Below are 15,962 nucleotides of genomic sequence, written 5' to 3' on the forward strand. Positions count from 1 at the left end.
AACCTAGACAGAAGCATTCTCAGAAAGTTCTCTGTGTTGACTGCATTCAACTCACAGACTTGAACAATCGTTTTGATGGAGCAGTTTTGAAACTCTCTTTCTTTGGAATCTGCAAGTGGATATGTTGACCTCTTTGAAGATTTCGTTGGAAACGGGTTAATCTTCACATAAAAGCTAAACAGAAGCATTCTCAGAAACTTCTTTGTGATGATTGCATTCACCTCACAGAGTTGAACTTTCCCTTTGATAGAGCAGCTGTGAAACACTCTTTTTCTAGAATCTGCAAGTGGACATTTGGAGGGCTTTCTGGACTGTGGTGGAAAAGGAAATATCTTCTCATCGAAAGTACATAGAAGCATTCTCAGAAACTACTCTGTGATGATTGCATTCAACAGACAGAGTTGAACGTTCCTTTTGATAGAGCAGTTTGGAAACACTCTTTTTGTAGAATCTGCATGTGGAGATTTGGACCGCTTTGAGACCTATGGTAGTAAAGGAAATAAGTTCATAGAAAAACCAAATGGAAGCATTCTCAGAAAATAATTTGTGATGATTGAGTTGAACTCAGAGACCTGAACATTCCTTTTGATGGAGCAGTTTCCAAACACACTTCTCGTGGAATCTGCAAGTGGATATTTGGAACTCTCTGAAGATTTCATTGGAAGCGGGATTAACTTCCCAGAACTAAACGGAAGCATTCTCAGAAACTTCTTTGTGATGTTTGCATTCAACTCACAGAGTTGAACCTTCCTTTCATAGTTAAGGTTTGAAACACTCTTTTTGTAATATCAGGAAGTAGATATTTGGACCACTGTGTGGTCTTCGATGGAAACGGGTATATCTTCACCTCAAACCTAGACAGAAGCATTCTCAGAAAGTTCTCTGTGTTGACTGCATTCAACTCACAGAGTTGAACAATCCTTTTGATGGAGCAGTTTTGAAACTCTCTTTCTTTGGAATCTGCAAGTGGATATGTTGACTTCTTTGAAGATTTCGTTGGAAACCTGTTAATCTTCACATAAAAGCTAAACAGAAGCATTGTCAGAAACTTCTTTGTGATGTTTGCATTCACCTCATAGAGTTGAAGTTTCCCTTTGATAGAGCAGCTTTGAAACACTCTTTTTCTAGAATCTGCAAGTGGACATTTGGAGGGCTTTGTGTTCTGCGGTGGAAAAGGAAATATCTTCTCATCAAAACTACATAGAAGCATTCTCAGAAACAATTCTGTGATGATTGCATTCAGCTGACAGAGTTGAACATTCCTTTTGATAGAGCAGTTTGGAAACACTCTTTTTGTAGAATCTGCATGTGGAGATTTGGACCGCTTGGAGACCTATGGTAGTAAAGGAAATAAGTTCATAGAAAAACCAAATGGAAGCATTCTCAGAAAATCCTTTGTGATGATTGAGTTGAACTCAGAGACCTGAACATTCCTTTTGATGGAGCAGTTTCCAAACACACTTCTCGTGGAATCTGCAAGGGGATATTTGGACCTCTCTGAGGATTTCGTTGGAAGCGGTATAAACTTCCCAGAACTAAACGGAAGCATTCTCAGAAACTTCTTTCTGATGTTTGCATTCAACTCACAGAGTTGAACCTTCCTTTCATAGTTCAGGTTTGAAACACTCTTTTTGTAGAATCTGGAAGTAGATATTTGGACCACTGTTTGGTCTTCGTTGGAAACGGGTATATCTTCACCTCAAACCTAGACAGAAGCATTCTCAGAAAGTTCTGTGTGTTGACTGCATTCAACTCACAGACTTGAACAATCGTTTTGATGGAGCAGTTTTGAAACTCTCTTTCTTTGGAATCTGCAAGTGGATATGTTGACCTCTTTGAAGATTTCTTTGGAAACGGGTTAATCTTCACATAAAAGCTAAACAGAAGCATTGTCAGAAACTTCTTTGTGATGTTTGCATTCACCTCATAGAGTTGAACTTTCCCTTTGATAGAGCAGCTTTGAAACACTCTTTTTCTAGAATCTGCAAGTGGACATTTGGAGGGCTTTGTGTTCTGCGGTGGAAAAGGAAATATCTTCTCATCAAAACTACATAGAAGCATTCTCAGAAACAATTCGGTGATGATTGCATTCAGCTGACAGAGTTGAACATTCCTTTTGATAGAGCAGTTTGGAAACACTCTTTTTGTAGAATCTGCATGTGGAGATTTGGACCGCTTTGAGACCTATGGTAGTAAAGGAAATAACTTCATAGAAAAACCAAATGGAAGCATTCTCAGAAAATTCTTTGTGATGATTGAGTTGAACTCAGAGACCTGAACATTCCTTTTGATGGAGCAGTTTCCAAACACACTTCTCGTGGAATCTGCAAGTGGATATTTGGACCTCTCTGAGGATTTCGTTGGAAGCGGTATAATCTTCCCAGAACTAAACGGAAGCATTCTCAGAAACTTCTTTCTGATGTTTGCATTCAACTCACAGAGTTGGACCTTCCTTTCATAGTTCAGGTTTGAAACACTCTTTTTGTAGAATCTGGAAGTGGATATTTGGACCACTGTGAGGACTTCGTTGGAAACGGGTATATCTTCACCTCAAACCTAGACAGAAGCATTCTCAGAAAGTTCTCTGTGTTGACTGCATTCAACTCACAGACTTGAACAATCGTTTTGATGGAGCAGTTTTGAAACTCTCTTTCTTTGGAATCTGCAAGTGGATATGTTGACCTCTTTGAAGATTTCGTTGGAAACGGGTTAATCTTCACATAAAAGCTAAACAGAAGCATTCTCAGAAACTTCTTTGTGATGATTGCATTCACCTCACAGAGTTGAACTTTCCCTTTGATAGAGCAGCTGTGAAACACTCTTTTTCTAGAATCTGCAAGTGGACATTTGGAGGGCTTTCTGGACTGTGGTGGAAAAGGAAATATCTTCTCATCGAAAGTACATAGAAGCATTCTCAGAAACTACTCTGTGATGATTGCATTCAACTGACAGAGTTGAACGTTCCTTTTGATAGAGCAGTTTGCAAACACACTTTTTGCAGAATCTGCATGTGGAGATTTGGACCGCTTGGAGACCTATGGAAGTAATGAAATAAGTTCATAGAAAAACCAAACGGAAGCATTCTCAGAAAATCCTTTGTGATGATTGAGTTGAACTCAGAGACCTGAACATTCCTTTTGATGGAGCAGTTTCCAAACACACTTCTCGTGGAATCTGCAAGTGGATATTTGGACCTCTCTGAGGATTTCGTTGGAAGCGGGATAAACTTCCAAGAACTAAACGGAAGCATTCTCAGAAACTTCTTTGTGATGTTTGCATTCAACTCACAGAGTTGAACTTTACTTTCATTGGAGCAGTTTCCAAACACAATTCTCGTGGAATCTGCAAGTGGATATTTGGACCTCTCTGAGGATTTCGTTGGAAGCGGGATAAACTTCCCAGAACTAAACGGAAGCATTCTCAGAAACTTCTTTCTGATGTTTGCATTCAACTCACAGAGTTGAACCTTCCTTTCATAGTTCAGGTTTGAAACACTCTTTTTGTAGAATCTGGAAGTGGATATTTGGACCACTGTGAGGACTTCATTGGAAACGGGTATATCTTCACCTCAAACCTAGACAGAAGCATTCTCAGAAAGTTCTCTGTGTTGACTGCATTCAACTCACAGACTTGAACAATCGTTTTGATGGAGCAGTTTTGAAACTCTCTTTCTTTGGAATCTGCAAGTGGATATGTTGACCTCTTTGAAGATTTCGTTGGAAACGGGTTAATCTTCACATAAAAGCTAAACAGAAGCATTCTCAGAAACTTCTTTGTGATGATTGCATTCACCTCACAGAGTTGAACTTTCCCTTTGATAGAGCAGCTGTGAAACACTCTTTTTCTAGAATCTGCAAGTGGACATTTGGAGGGCTTTCTGGACTGTGGTGGAAAAGGAAATATCTTCTCATCGAAAGTACATAGAAGCATTCTCAGAAACTACTCTGTGATGATTGCATTCAACTGACAGAGTTGAACGTTCCTTTTGATAGAGCAGTTTGCAAACACACTTTTTGCAGAATCTGCATGTGGAGATTTGGACCGCTTGGAGACCTATGGAAGTAATGAAATAAGTTCATAGAAAAACCAAACGGAAGCATTCTCAGAAAATCCTTTGTGATGATTGAGTTGAACTCAGAGACCTGAACATTCCTTTTGATGGAGCAGTTTCCAAACACACTTCTCGTGGAATCTGCAAGTGGATATTTGGACCTCTCTGAGGATTTCGTTGGAAGCGGGATAAACTTCCAAGAACTAAACGGAAGCATTCTCAGAAACTTCTTTGTGATGTTTGCATTCAACTCACAGAGTTGAACTTTACTTTCATTGGAGCAGTTTCCAAACACAATTCTCGTGGAATCTGCAAGTGGATATTTGGACCTCTCTGAGGATTTCGTTGGAAGCGGGATAAACTTCCCAGAACTAAACGGAAGCATTCTCAGAAACTTCTTTGAGATGTTTGCATTCAACTTACAGAGTTGAACCTTCCTTTCATAGTTCAGGTTTGAAACACTCTTTTTGTAGAATCTGGAAGTAGATATTTGGACCACTGTTTGGTCTTCGTTGGAAACGGGTATATCTTCACCTCAAACCTAGACAGAAGCATTCTCAGAAAGTTCTCTGTGTTGACTGCATTCAACTCACAGACTTGAACAATCGTTTTGATGGAGCAGTTTTGAAACTCTCTTTCTTTGGAATCTGCAAGTGGATATGTTGACCTCTTTGAAGATTTCGTTGGAAACGGGTTAATCTTCACATAAAAGCTAAACAGAAGCATTCTCAGAAACTTCTTTGTGATGATTGCATTCACCTCACAGAGTTGAACTTTCCCTTTGATAGAGCAGCTTTGAAACACTCTTTTTCTAGAATCTGCAAGTGGACATTTGGAGGGCTTTCTGGACTGTGGTGGAAAAGGAAATATCTTCTCATCGAAAGTACATAGAAGCATTCTCAGAAACTACTCTGTGATGATTGCATTCAACTGACAGAGTTGAACGTTCCTTTTGATAGAGCAGTTTGGAAACACTCTTTTTGTAGAATCTGCATGTGGAGATTTGGACCGCTTTGAGACCTATGGTAGTAAAGGAAACAAGTTCATAGAAAAACCAAATGGAAGCATTCTCAGAAAATAATTTGTGATGATTGAGTTGAACTCAGAGACCTGAACATTCCTTTTGATAGAGCAGTTTCCAAACACACTTCTCGTGGAATCTGCAAGTGGATATTTGGACCTCTCTGAGGATTTCATTGGAAGCGGGATTAACTTCCCAGAACTAAACGGAAGCATTCTCAGAAACTTCTTTGTGATGTTTGCATTCAACTCACAGAGTTGAAACTTCCTTTCATAGTTAAGGTTTGAAAAACTCTTTTTGTAATATCTGGAAGTAGATATTTGGACCACTGTGTGGTCTTCGTTGGAAACGTGTATATCTTCACCTCAAACCTAGACAGAAGCATTCTCAGAAAGTTCTCTGTGTTGACTGCATTCAACTCACAGTGTTGAACAATCGTTTTGATGGAGCAGTTTTGAAACTCCCTTTCTTTGGAATCTGCAAGTGGATATGTTGACCTCTTTGAAGATTTCGTTGGAAACCTGTTAATCTTCACATAAAAGCTAAACAGAAGCATTGTCAGAAACTTCTTTGTGATGTTTGCATTCACCTCGTAGAGTTGAACTTTCCCTTTGATAGAGCAGCTTTGAAACACACTTTTTCTAGAATCTGCAAGTGGACATTTGGAGGGCTTTGTGTTCTGCGGTGGAAAAGGAAATATCTTCTCATCAAAACTACATAGAAGCATTCTCAGAAACAATTCTGTGATGATTGCATTCAGCTGACAGAGTTGAACATTCCTTTTGATAGAGCAGTTTGGAAACACTCTTTTTGTAGAATCTGCATGTGGAGATTTGGACCGCTTGGAGACCTATGTTAGTAAAGGAAATAACTTCATAGAAAAACCAAATGGAAGCATTCTCAGAAAATTCTTTGTGATGATTGAGCTGAACTCAGAGACCTGAACATTCCTTTTGATGGAGCAGTTTCCAAACACACTTCTCGTGGAATCTGCAAGGGGATATTTGGACCTCTCTGAGGATTTCGTTGGAAGCGGTATAAACTTCCCAGAACTAAACGGAAGCATTCTCAGAAACTTCTTTCTGATGTTTGCATTCAACTCACAGAGTTGAACCTTCCTTTCATAGTTCTGGTTTGAAACACTCTTTTTGTAGAATCTGGAAGTGGATATTTGGACCACTGTGAGGACTTCGTTGGAAACGGGTATATCTTCACCTCAAACCTAGACAGAAGCATTCTCAGAAAGTTCTCTGTGTTGACTGCATTCAACTCACAGACTTGAACAATCGTTTTGATGGAGCAGTTTTGAAACTCTCTTTCTTTGGAATCTGCAAGTGGATATGTTGACCTCTTTGGAGATTTCGTTGGAAACGGGTTGATCTTCACATAAAAGCTAAACAGAAGCATTCTCAGAAACTTCTTTGTGATGATTGCATTCACCTCACAGAGTTGAACTTTCCCTTTGATAGAGCAGCTTTGAAACACTCTTTTTCTAGAATCTGCAAGTGGACATTTGGAGGGCTTTCTGGACTGTGGTGGAAAAGGAAATATCTTCTCATCGAAAGTACATAGAATCATTCTCAGAAACTACTCTGTGATGATTGCATTCAACTGACAGAGTTGAACGTTCCTTTTGATAGAGCAGTTTGGAAACACTCTTTTTGTAGAATCTGCATGTGGAGATATTTACCGCTTTGAGACCTATGGTAGTAAAGGAAATAAGTTCATAGAAAAACCAAATGGAAGCATTCTCAGAAAATAATTTGTGATGATTGAGTTGAACTCAGAGACCTGAACATTCCTTTTGATGGAGCAGTTTCCAAACACACTTCTCGTGGAATCTGCAAGTGGATATTTGGACCTCTCTGAGGATTTCATTGGAAGCGGGATTAACTTCCCAGAACTAAACGGAAGCATTCTCAGAAACTACTTTGTGATGTTTGCATTCAACTCACAGAGTTGAACCTTCCTTTCATAGTTAAGGTTTGAAACACTCTTTTTGTAATATCTGGAAGTAGATGTTTGGACCACTGTGTGGTCTTCGTTGGAAACGGGTATATCTTCACCTCAAACCTAGACAGAAGCATAATCAGAAAGTTCTCTGTGTTGACTGCATTCAACTCACAGAGTTGAACAATCCTTTTGATGGAGCAGTTTTGAAACTCTCTTTCTTTGGAATCTGCAAGTGGATATGTTGACCTCTTTGAAGATTTCGTTGGAAACCTGTTAATCTTCACATAAAAGCTAAACAGAAGCATTGTCAGAAACTTCTTTGTGATGTTTGAATTCACCTCATAGAGTTGAACTTTCCCTTTGATAGAGCAGCTTTGAAACACTCTTTTTCTAGAATCTGCAAGTGGACATTTGGAGGGCTTTGTGTTCTGCGGTGGAAAAGGAAATATCTTCTCATCAAAACTACATAGAAGCATTCTCAGAAACAATTCGGTGATGATTTCATTCAGCTGACAGAGTTGAACATTCCTTTTGATAGAGCAGTTTGGAAACACTCTTTTTGTAGAATCTGCATGTGGAGATTTGGACCGCTTTGAGACCTATGGTAGTAAAGGAAATAACTTCATAGAAAAACCAAATGGAAGCATTCTCAGAAAATTCTTTGTGATGATTGAGTTGAACTCAGAGACCTGAACATTCCTTTTGATGGAGCAGTTTCCAAACACACTTCTCGTGGAATCTGCAAGTGGATATTTGGACCTCTCTGAGGATTGCGTTTGAAGCGGGATAAACTTCCCAGAACTAAACGGAAGCATTCTCAGAAACTTCTTTGTGATGTTTGCATTCAACTCACGGAGTTGAACCTTCCTTTCGTAGTTCAGGTTTGAAACACACTTTTTGTAGAATCTGGAAGTAGATATTTGGACCACTGTGTGGTCTTCGTTGGAAACGGGTATATCTTCACCTCAAACCTAGATAGAAGCATTCTCAGAAAGTTCTCTGTTTTGACTGCATTCAACTCACAGAGTTGAACAACCGTTTTGATGGAGCAGTTTTGAAACTCTCTTTCTTTCGAATCTGCAAGTGGATATGTTGTCCTCTTTGAAGATTTCGTTGGAAACCTGTTAATCTTCACATAAAATCTAAACAGAAGCATTGTCAGAAACTTCTTTGTGATGTTTGCATTCACCTCATAGAGTTGAACTTTCCCTTGATAGAGCAGCTTTGAAACACTCTTTTTCTAGAATCTGCAAGTGGACATTTGGAGGGCTTTGTGTTCTGCAGTGGAAAAGGAAATATCTTCTCATCAAAACTACATAGAAGCATTCTCAGAAACAATTCTGTGATGATTGCATTCAGCTGACAGAGTTGAACATTCCTTTTGATAGAGCAGTTTGGAAACACTCTTTTTGTAGTATCTGCATGTGGAGATTTGGACCGCTTGGAGACCTATGGTAGTAAAGGAAATAAGTTCATAGAAAAACCAAATGGAAGCATTCTCAGAAAATCCTTTGTGATGATTGAGTTGAACTCAGAGACCTGAACATTCCTTTTGATGGAGCAGTTTCCAAACACACTTCTCGTGGAATCTGCAAGTGGATATTTGGACCTCTCTGAGGATTTCGTTGGAAGCGGGATAAACTTCCCAGAACTAAACGGAAGCATTCTCAGAAACTTCTTTGTGATGTTTGCATTCAACTCACAGAGTTGAACCTTCCTTTCATAGTTCAGGTTTGAAACACTCTTTTTGTAGAATCTGGAAGTGGATATTTGGACCACAGTGTGGTCTTCGTTGGAAACGTGTATATCTTCACCTCAAACCTAGACAGAAGCATTCTCAGAAAGTTCTCTGTGTTGACTGCATTCAACTCACTGAGTTGAACAATCCTTTTGATGGAGCAGTTTTGAAACTCTCTTTCTTTGGAATGTGCAAGTGGATATGTTGACGTCTTTGAAGATTTCGTTGGAAACGGGTTAATCTTCACATTAAAGCTAAACAGAAGCATTCTCAGAAACTTCTTTGTGATGCTTGCATTCACCTCACAGAGTTGAACTTTCCCTTTGATAGAGCAGCTTTGAAACACTCTTTTTCTAGAATCTGCAAGTGGACATTTGGAGGGCTTTCTGGACTGTGGTGGAAAAGGAAATATCTTCTCATCGAAAGTACATAGAAGCATTCTCAGAAACTACTCTGTGATGATTGCATTCAACTGACAGAGTTGAACGTTCCTTTTGATAGAGCAGTTTGGAAACACTCTTTTTGTAGAATCTGCATGTGGAGATTTGGACCGCTTGGAGACCTATGGTAGTAAAGGAAATAAGTTCATAGAAAAACCAAATGGAAGCATTCTCAGAAAATCCTTTGTGATGATTGAGTTGAACTCAGAGACCTGAACATTCCTTTTGATGGAGCAGTTTCCAAACACACTTCTCGTGGAATCTGCAAGTGGATATTTGGACCTCTCTGAGGATTTCGTTGGAAGCGGGATAACCTTCCCAGAACTAAACGGAAGCATTCTCAGAAACTTCTTTGTGATGTTTGCATTCAACTCACAGAGTTGAACCTTCCTTTCATAGTTCAGGTTTGAAACACTCTTTTTGTAGAATCTGGAAGTGGATATTTGGACCACAGTGTGGTCTTCGTTGGAAACGTGTATATCTTCACCTCAAACCTAGACAGAAGCATTCTCAGAAAGTTCTCTGTGTTGACTGCATTCAACTCACAGAGTTGAACAATCCTTTTGATGGAGCAGTTTTGAAACTCTCTTTCTTTGGAATCTGCAAGTGGATATGTTGACCTCTTTGAAGATTTCGTTGGAAACGGGTTAATCTTCACATAAAAGCTAAACAGAAGCATTCTCAGAAACTTCTTTGTGATGATTGCATTCACCTCACAGAGTTGAACTTTCCCTTTGATAGAGCAGCTTTGAAACACTCTTTTTCTAGAATCTGCAAGTGGACATTTGGAGGGCTTTCTGGACTGTGGTGGAAAAGGAAATATCTTCTCATCGAAAGTACATAGAAGCATTCTCAGAAACTACTCTGTGATGATTGCATTCAACTGACAGAGTTGAACGTTCCTTTTGATAGAGCAGTTTGGAAACACTCTTTTTGTAGAATCTGCATGTGGAGATTTGGACCGCTTGGAGACCTATGGTAGTAAAGGAAATAACTTCATAGAAAAACCAAATGGAAGCATTCTCAGAAAATAATTTGTGATGATTGAGTTGAACTCAGAGACCTGAACATTCCTTTTGATGGAGCAGTTTCCAAACACACTTCTCGTGGAATCTGCAAGTGGATATTTGGACCTCTCTGAAGATTTCATTGGAAGCGGGATTAACTTCCCAGAACTAAACGGAAGCATTCTCAGAAACTTCTTTGTGATGTTTGCATTCAACTCACAGAGTTGAACCTTCCTTTCATAGTTAAGGTTTGAAACACTCTTTTTGTAATATCAGGAAGTAGATATTTGGACCACTGTGTGGTCTTCGATGGAAACGGGTATATCTTCACCTCAAACCTAGACAGAAGCATTCTCAGAAAGTTCTCTGTGTTGACTGCATTCAACTCACAGAGTTGAACAATCGTTTTGATGGAGCAGTTTTGAAACTCTCTTTCTTTGGAATCTGCAAGTGGATATGTTGACCTCTTTGAAGATTTCGTTGGAAACCTGTTAATCTTCACATAAAAGCTAAACAGAAGGATTGTCAGAAACTTCTTTGTGATGTTTGCATTCACCTCATAGAGTTGAACTTTCCCTTTGATAGAGCAGCTTTGAAACACTCTTTTTCTAGAATCTGCAAGTGGACATTTGGAGGGCTTTGTGTTCTGCGGTGGAAAAGGAAATATCTTCTCATCAAAACTACATAGAAGCATTCTCAGAAACAATTCGGTGATGATTGCATTCAGCTGACAGAGTTGAACATTCCTTTTGATAGAGCAGTTTGGAAACACTCTTTTTGTAGAATCTGCATGTGGAGATTTGGACCGCTTGGAGACCTATGGTAGTAAAGGAAATAACTTCATAGAAAAACCAAATGGAAGCATTCTCAGAAAATTCTTTGTGATGATTGAGTTGAACTCAGAGACCTGAACATTCCTTTTGATGGAGCAGTTTCCAAACACACTTCTCGTGGAATCTGCAAGGGGATATTTGGACCTCTCTGAGGATTTCGTTGGAAGCGGTATAAACTTCCCAGAACTAAACGGAAGCATTCTCAGAAACTTCTTTGTGATGTTTGCATTCAACTCACAGAGTTGAACCTTCCTTTCATAGTTCAGGTTTGAAACACTCTTTTTGTAGAATCTAGAAGTGGATATTTGGACCACTGTGAGGACTTCGTTGGAAACGGGTATATCTTCACCTCAAACCTAGACAGAAGCATTCTCAGAAAGTTCTCTGTGTTGACTGCATTCAACTCACAGACTTGAAGAATCGTTTTGATGGAGCAGTTTTGAAACTCTCTTTCTTTGGAATCTGCAAGTGGATATGTTGACCTCTTTGAAGATTTCGTTGGAAACGGGTTAATCTTCACATAAAAGCTAAACAGAAGCATTCTCAGAAACTTCTTTGTGATGATTGCATTCACCTCACAGAGTTGAACTTTCCCTTTGATAGAGCAGCTTTGAAACACTCTTTTTCTAGAATCTGCAAGTGGACATTTGGAGGGCTTTCTGGACTGTGGTGGAAAAGGAAATATCTTCTCATCGAAAGTACATAGAAGCATTCTCAGAAACTACTCTGTGATGATTGCATTCAACTGACAGAGTTGAACGTTCCTTTTGATAGAGCAGTTTGGAAACACTCTTTTTGTAGAATCTGCATGTGGAGATTTGGACCGCTTGGAGACCTATGGTAGTAAAGGAAATAAGTTCATAGAAAAACAAAATGGAAGCATTCTCAGAAAATCCTTTGTGATGATTGAGTTGAACTCAGAGACCTGAACATTCCTTTTAATGGAGCAGTTTCCAAACACACTTCTCGTGGAATCTGCAAGTGGATATTTGGACCTCTCTGAGGATTTCGTTGGAAGCGGGATAAACTTCCCAGAACTAAACGGAAGCATTCTCAGAAACTTCTTTGTGATGTTTGCATTCAACTCACAGAGTTGAACCTTCCTTTCATAGTTAAGGTTTGAAACACTCTTTTTGTAATATCAGGAAGTAGATATTTGGACCACTGTGTGGTCTTCGATGGAAACGGGTATATCTTCACCTCAAACCTAGACAGAAGCATTCTCAGAAAGTTCTCTGTGTTGACTGCATTCAACTCACAGAGTTGAACAATCCTTTTGATGGAGCAGTTTTGAAACTCTCTTTCTTTGGAATCTGCAAGTGGATATGTTGACCTCTTTGAAGATTTCGTTGGAAACCTGTTAATCTTCACATAAAAGCTAAACAGAAGCATTGTCAGAAACTTCTTTGTGATGTTTGCATTCACCTCATAGAGTTGAACTTTCCGTTTGATAGAGCAGCTTTGAAACACTCTTTTTCTAGAATCTGCAAGTGGACATTTGGAGGGCTTTGTGTTCTGCGGTGGAAAAGGAAATATCTTCTCATCAAAACTACATAGAAGCATTCTCAGAAACAATTCGGTGATGATTGCATTCAGCTGACAGAGTTGAACATTCCTTTTGATAGAGCAGTTTGGAAACACTCTTTTTGTAGAATCTGCATGTGGAGATTTGGACCGCTTTGAGACCTATGGTAGTAAAGGAAATAACTTCACAGAAAAACCAAATGGAAGCATTCTCAGAAAATTCTTTGTGATGATTGAGTTGAACTCAGAGACCTGAACATTCCTTTTGATGGAGCAGTTTCCAAACACACTTCTCGTGGAATCTGCAAGTGGATATTTGGACCTCTCTGAGGATTTCGTTGGAAGCGGGATAAACTTCGCAGAACTAAACGGAAGCATTCTCAGAAACTTCTTTGAGATGTTTGCATTCAACTCACAGAGTTGAAATTTACTTTCATAGTTCAAGTTTGAAACACTCTTTTTGTAGAACCTGGAAGTGGATATTTGGACCACAGTGTGGTCTTCGTTGGAAACGGGTATATCTTCACCTCAAACCTAGACAGAAGCATTCTCAGAAAGTTCTCTGTGTTGACTGCATTCAACTCACAGAGTTGAACAATCCTTTTGATGGAGCAGTTTTGAAACTCTCTTTCTTTGGAATCTGCAAGTGGATATGTTGACCTCTTTGAAGATTTCTTTGGAAACGGGTTAATCTTCACATAAAAGCTAAACAGAAGCATTGTCAGAAACTTCTTTGTGATGTTTGCATTCACCTCATAGAGTTGAACTTTCCCTTTGATAGAGCAGCTTTGAAACACTCTTTTTCTAGAATCTGCAAGTGGACATTTGGAGGGCTTTGTGTTCTGCGGTGGAAAAGGAAATATCTTCTCATCAAAAGTACATAGAAGCATTCTCAGAAACAATTCTGTGATGATTGCATTCAGCTGACAGAGTTGAACATTCCTTTTGATAGAGCAGTTTGGAAACACTCTTTTTGTAGAATCTGCATGTGGATATTTGGTCCGCTTGGAGACCTATGGTAGTAGAGGAAATAAGTTCATAGAAAAACCAAATGGAAGCATTCTCAGAAAATTCTTTGTGATGATTGAGTTGAACTCAGAGACCTGAACATTTCTTTTGATGGAGCAGTTTCCAAACACACTTCTCGTGGAATCTGCAAGTGGATATTTGGACCTCTCTGAGGATTTCGTTGGAAGCGGGATAAACTTCCCAGAACTAAACGGAAGCATTCTCAGAAACTTCTTTGTGATGTTTGCATTCAACTCACAGAGTTGAACCTTCCTTTCATAGTTCAGGTTTGAAACACACTTTTTGTAGAATCTGGAAGTGGATATTTGGACCTCTGTGAGGACTTCGTTGGAAACGGGTATATCTTCACCTCAAACCTAGACAGAAGCATTCACAGAAAGTTCTCTGTGTTGACTACATTCAACTCACAGACTTGAACAATCGTTTTGATGGAGCAGTTTTGAAACTCTCTTTCTTTGGAATCTGCAAGTGGATATGTTGACCTCTTTGAAGATTTCGTTGGAAACGGGTTAATCTTCACATAAAAGCTAAACAGAAGCATTCTCAGAATCTTCTTTGTGATGATTGCATTCACCTCACAGAGTTGAACTTTCCCTTTGATAGAGCAGCGGTGAAACACTCTTTTTCTAGAATCTGCAAGTGGACATTTGGAGGGCTTTCTGGACTGTGGTGGAAAAGGAAATATCTTCTCATCGAAAGTACATAGAAGCATTCTCAGAAACTACTCTGTGATGATTGCATTCAACTGACAGAGTTGAACGTTCCTTTTGATAGAGCAGTTTGCAAACACTCTTTTTGTAGAATCTGCATGTGGAGATTTGGACCGCTTGGAGACCTACGGTAGTAAAGGAAATAAGTTCATAGAAAAACCAAACGGAAGCATTCTCAGAAAATCCTTTGTGATGATTGAGTTGAACTGAGAGACCTGAACATTCCTTTTGATGGAGCAGTTTCCAAACACACTTCTCGTGGAATCTGCAAGTGGATATTTGGACCTCTCAGAGGATTTCTTTGGAAGCGGGATAAACTTCCCAGAACTAAACGGAAGCATTCTCAGAAACTTCTTAGTGATGTTTGCATTCAACTCACAGAGTTGAACTTTCCTTTCATAGTTCAAGTTTGAAACACTCTTTTTGTAGAATCTGGAAGTGGATATTTGGACCACAGTGTGGTCTTCGTTGGAAACGGGTATATCTTCACCTCAAACCTAGACAGAAGCATTCTCAGAAAGTTCTCTGTGTTGACTGCATTCAACTCACAGAGTTGAACAATCCTTTTGATGGAGCAGTTTTGAAACTCTCTTTCTTTGGAATCTGCAAGTGGATATGTTGACCTCTTTGAAGATTTCTTTGGAAACGGGTTAATCTTCACATAGAAGCTAAACAGAAGCATTGTCAGAAACTTCTTTGTGATGTTTGCATTCACCTCATAGAGTTGAACTTTCCCTTTGATAGAGCAGCTTTGAAACACTCTTTTTCTAGAATCTGCAAGTGGACATTTGGAGGGCTTTGTGTTCTGCGGTGGAAAAGGAAATATCTTCTCATCAAAACTACATAGAAGCATTCTCAGAAACAATTCGGTGATGATTGCATTCAGCTGACAGAGTTGAACATTCCTTTTGATAGAGCAGTTTGGAAACACTCTTTTTGTAGAATCTGCATGTGGAGATTTGGACCGCTTTGAGACCTATGGTAGTAAAGGAAATAACTTCATAGAAAAACCAAATGGAAGCATTCTCAGAAAATTCTTTGTGATGATTGAGTTGAACTCAGAGACCTGAACATTCCTTTTGATGGAGCAGTTTCCAAACACACTTCTCGTGGAATCTGCAAGTGGATATTTGGACCTCTCTGAGGATTTCGTTGGAAGCGGTATAATCTTCCCAGAACTAAACGGCAGCATTCTCAGAAACTTCTTTCCGATGTTTGCATTCAACTCACAGAGTTGAACCTTCCTGTCATAGTTCAGGTTTGAAACACTCTTTTTGTAGAATCTGGAAGTGGATATTTGGACCACTGTGAGGACTTCGTTGGAAACGGGTATATCTTCACCTCAAACCTAGACAGAAGCATTCTCAGAAAGTTCTCTGTGTTGACTGCATTCAACTCACAGACTTGAACAATCGTTTTGATGGAGCAGTTTTGAAACTCTCTTTCTTTGGAATCTGCAAGTGGATATGTTGACCTCTTTGAAGATTTCGTTGGAAACGGGTTAATCTTCACATAAAAGCTAAACAGAAGCATTCTCAGAAACTTCTTTGTGATGATTGCATTCACCTCACAGAGTTGAACTTTCCCTTTGATAGAGCAGCTGTGAAACACTCTTTTTCTAGAATCTGCAAGTGGACATTTGGAGGGCTTTCTGGA

The sequence above is a fragment of the Pan troglodytes genome, chromosome 9 (assembly GCF_028858775.2).
Source record: "Pan troglodytes isolate AG18354 chromosome 9, NHGRI_mPanTro3-v2.0_pri, whole genome shotgun sequence".
In the NCBI taxonomy this organism is placed as follows: domain Eukaryota; kingdom Metazoa; phylum Chordata; class Mammalia; order Primates; family Hominidae; genus Pan; species Pan troglodytes.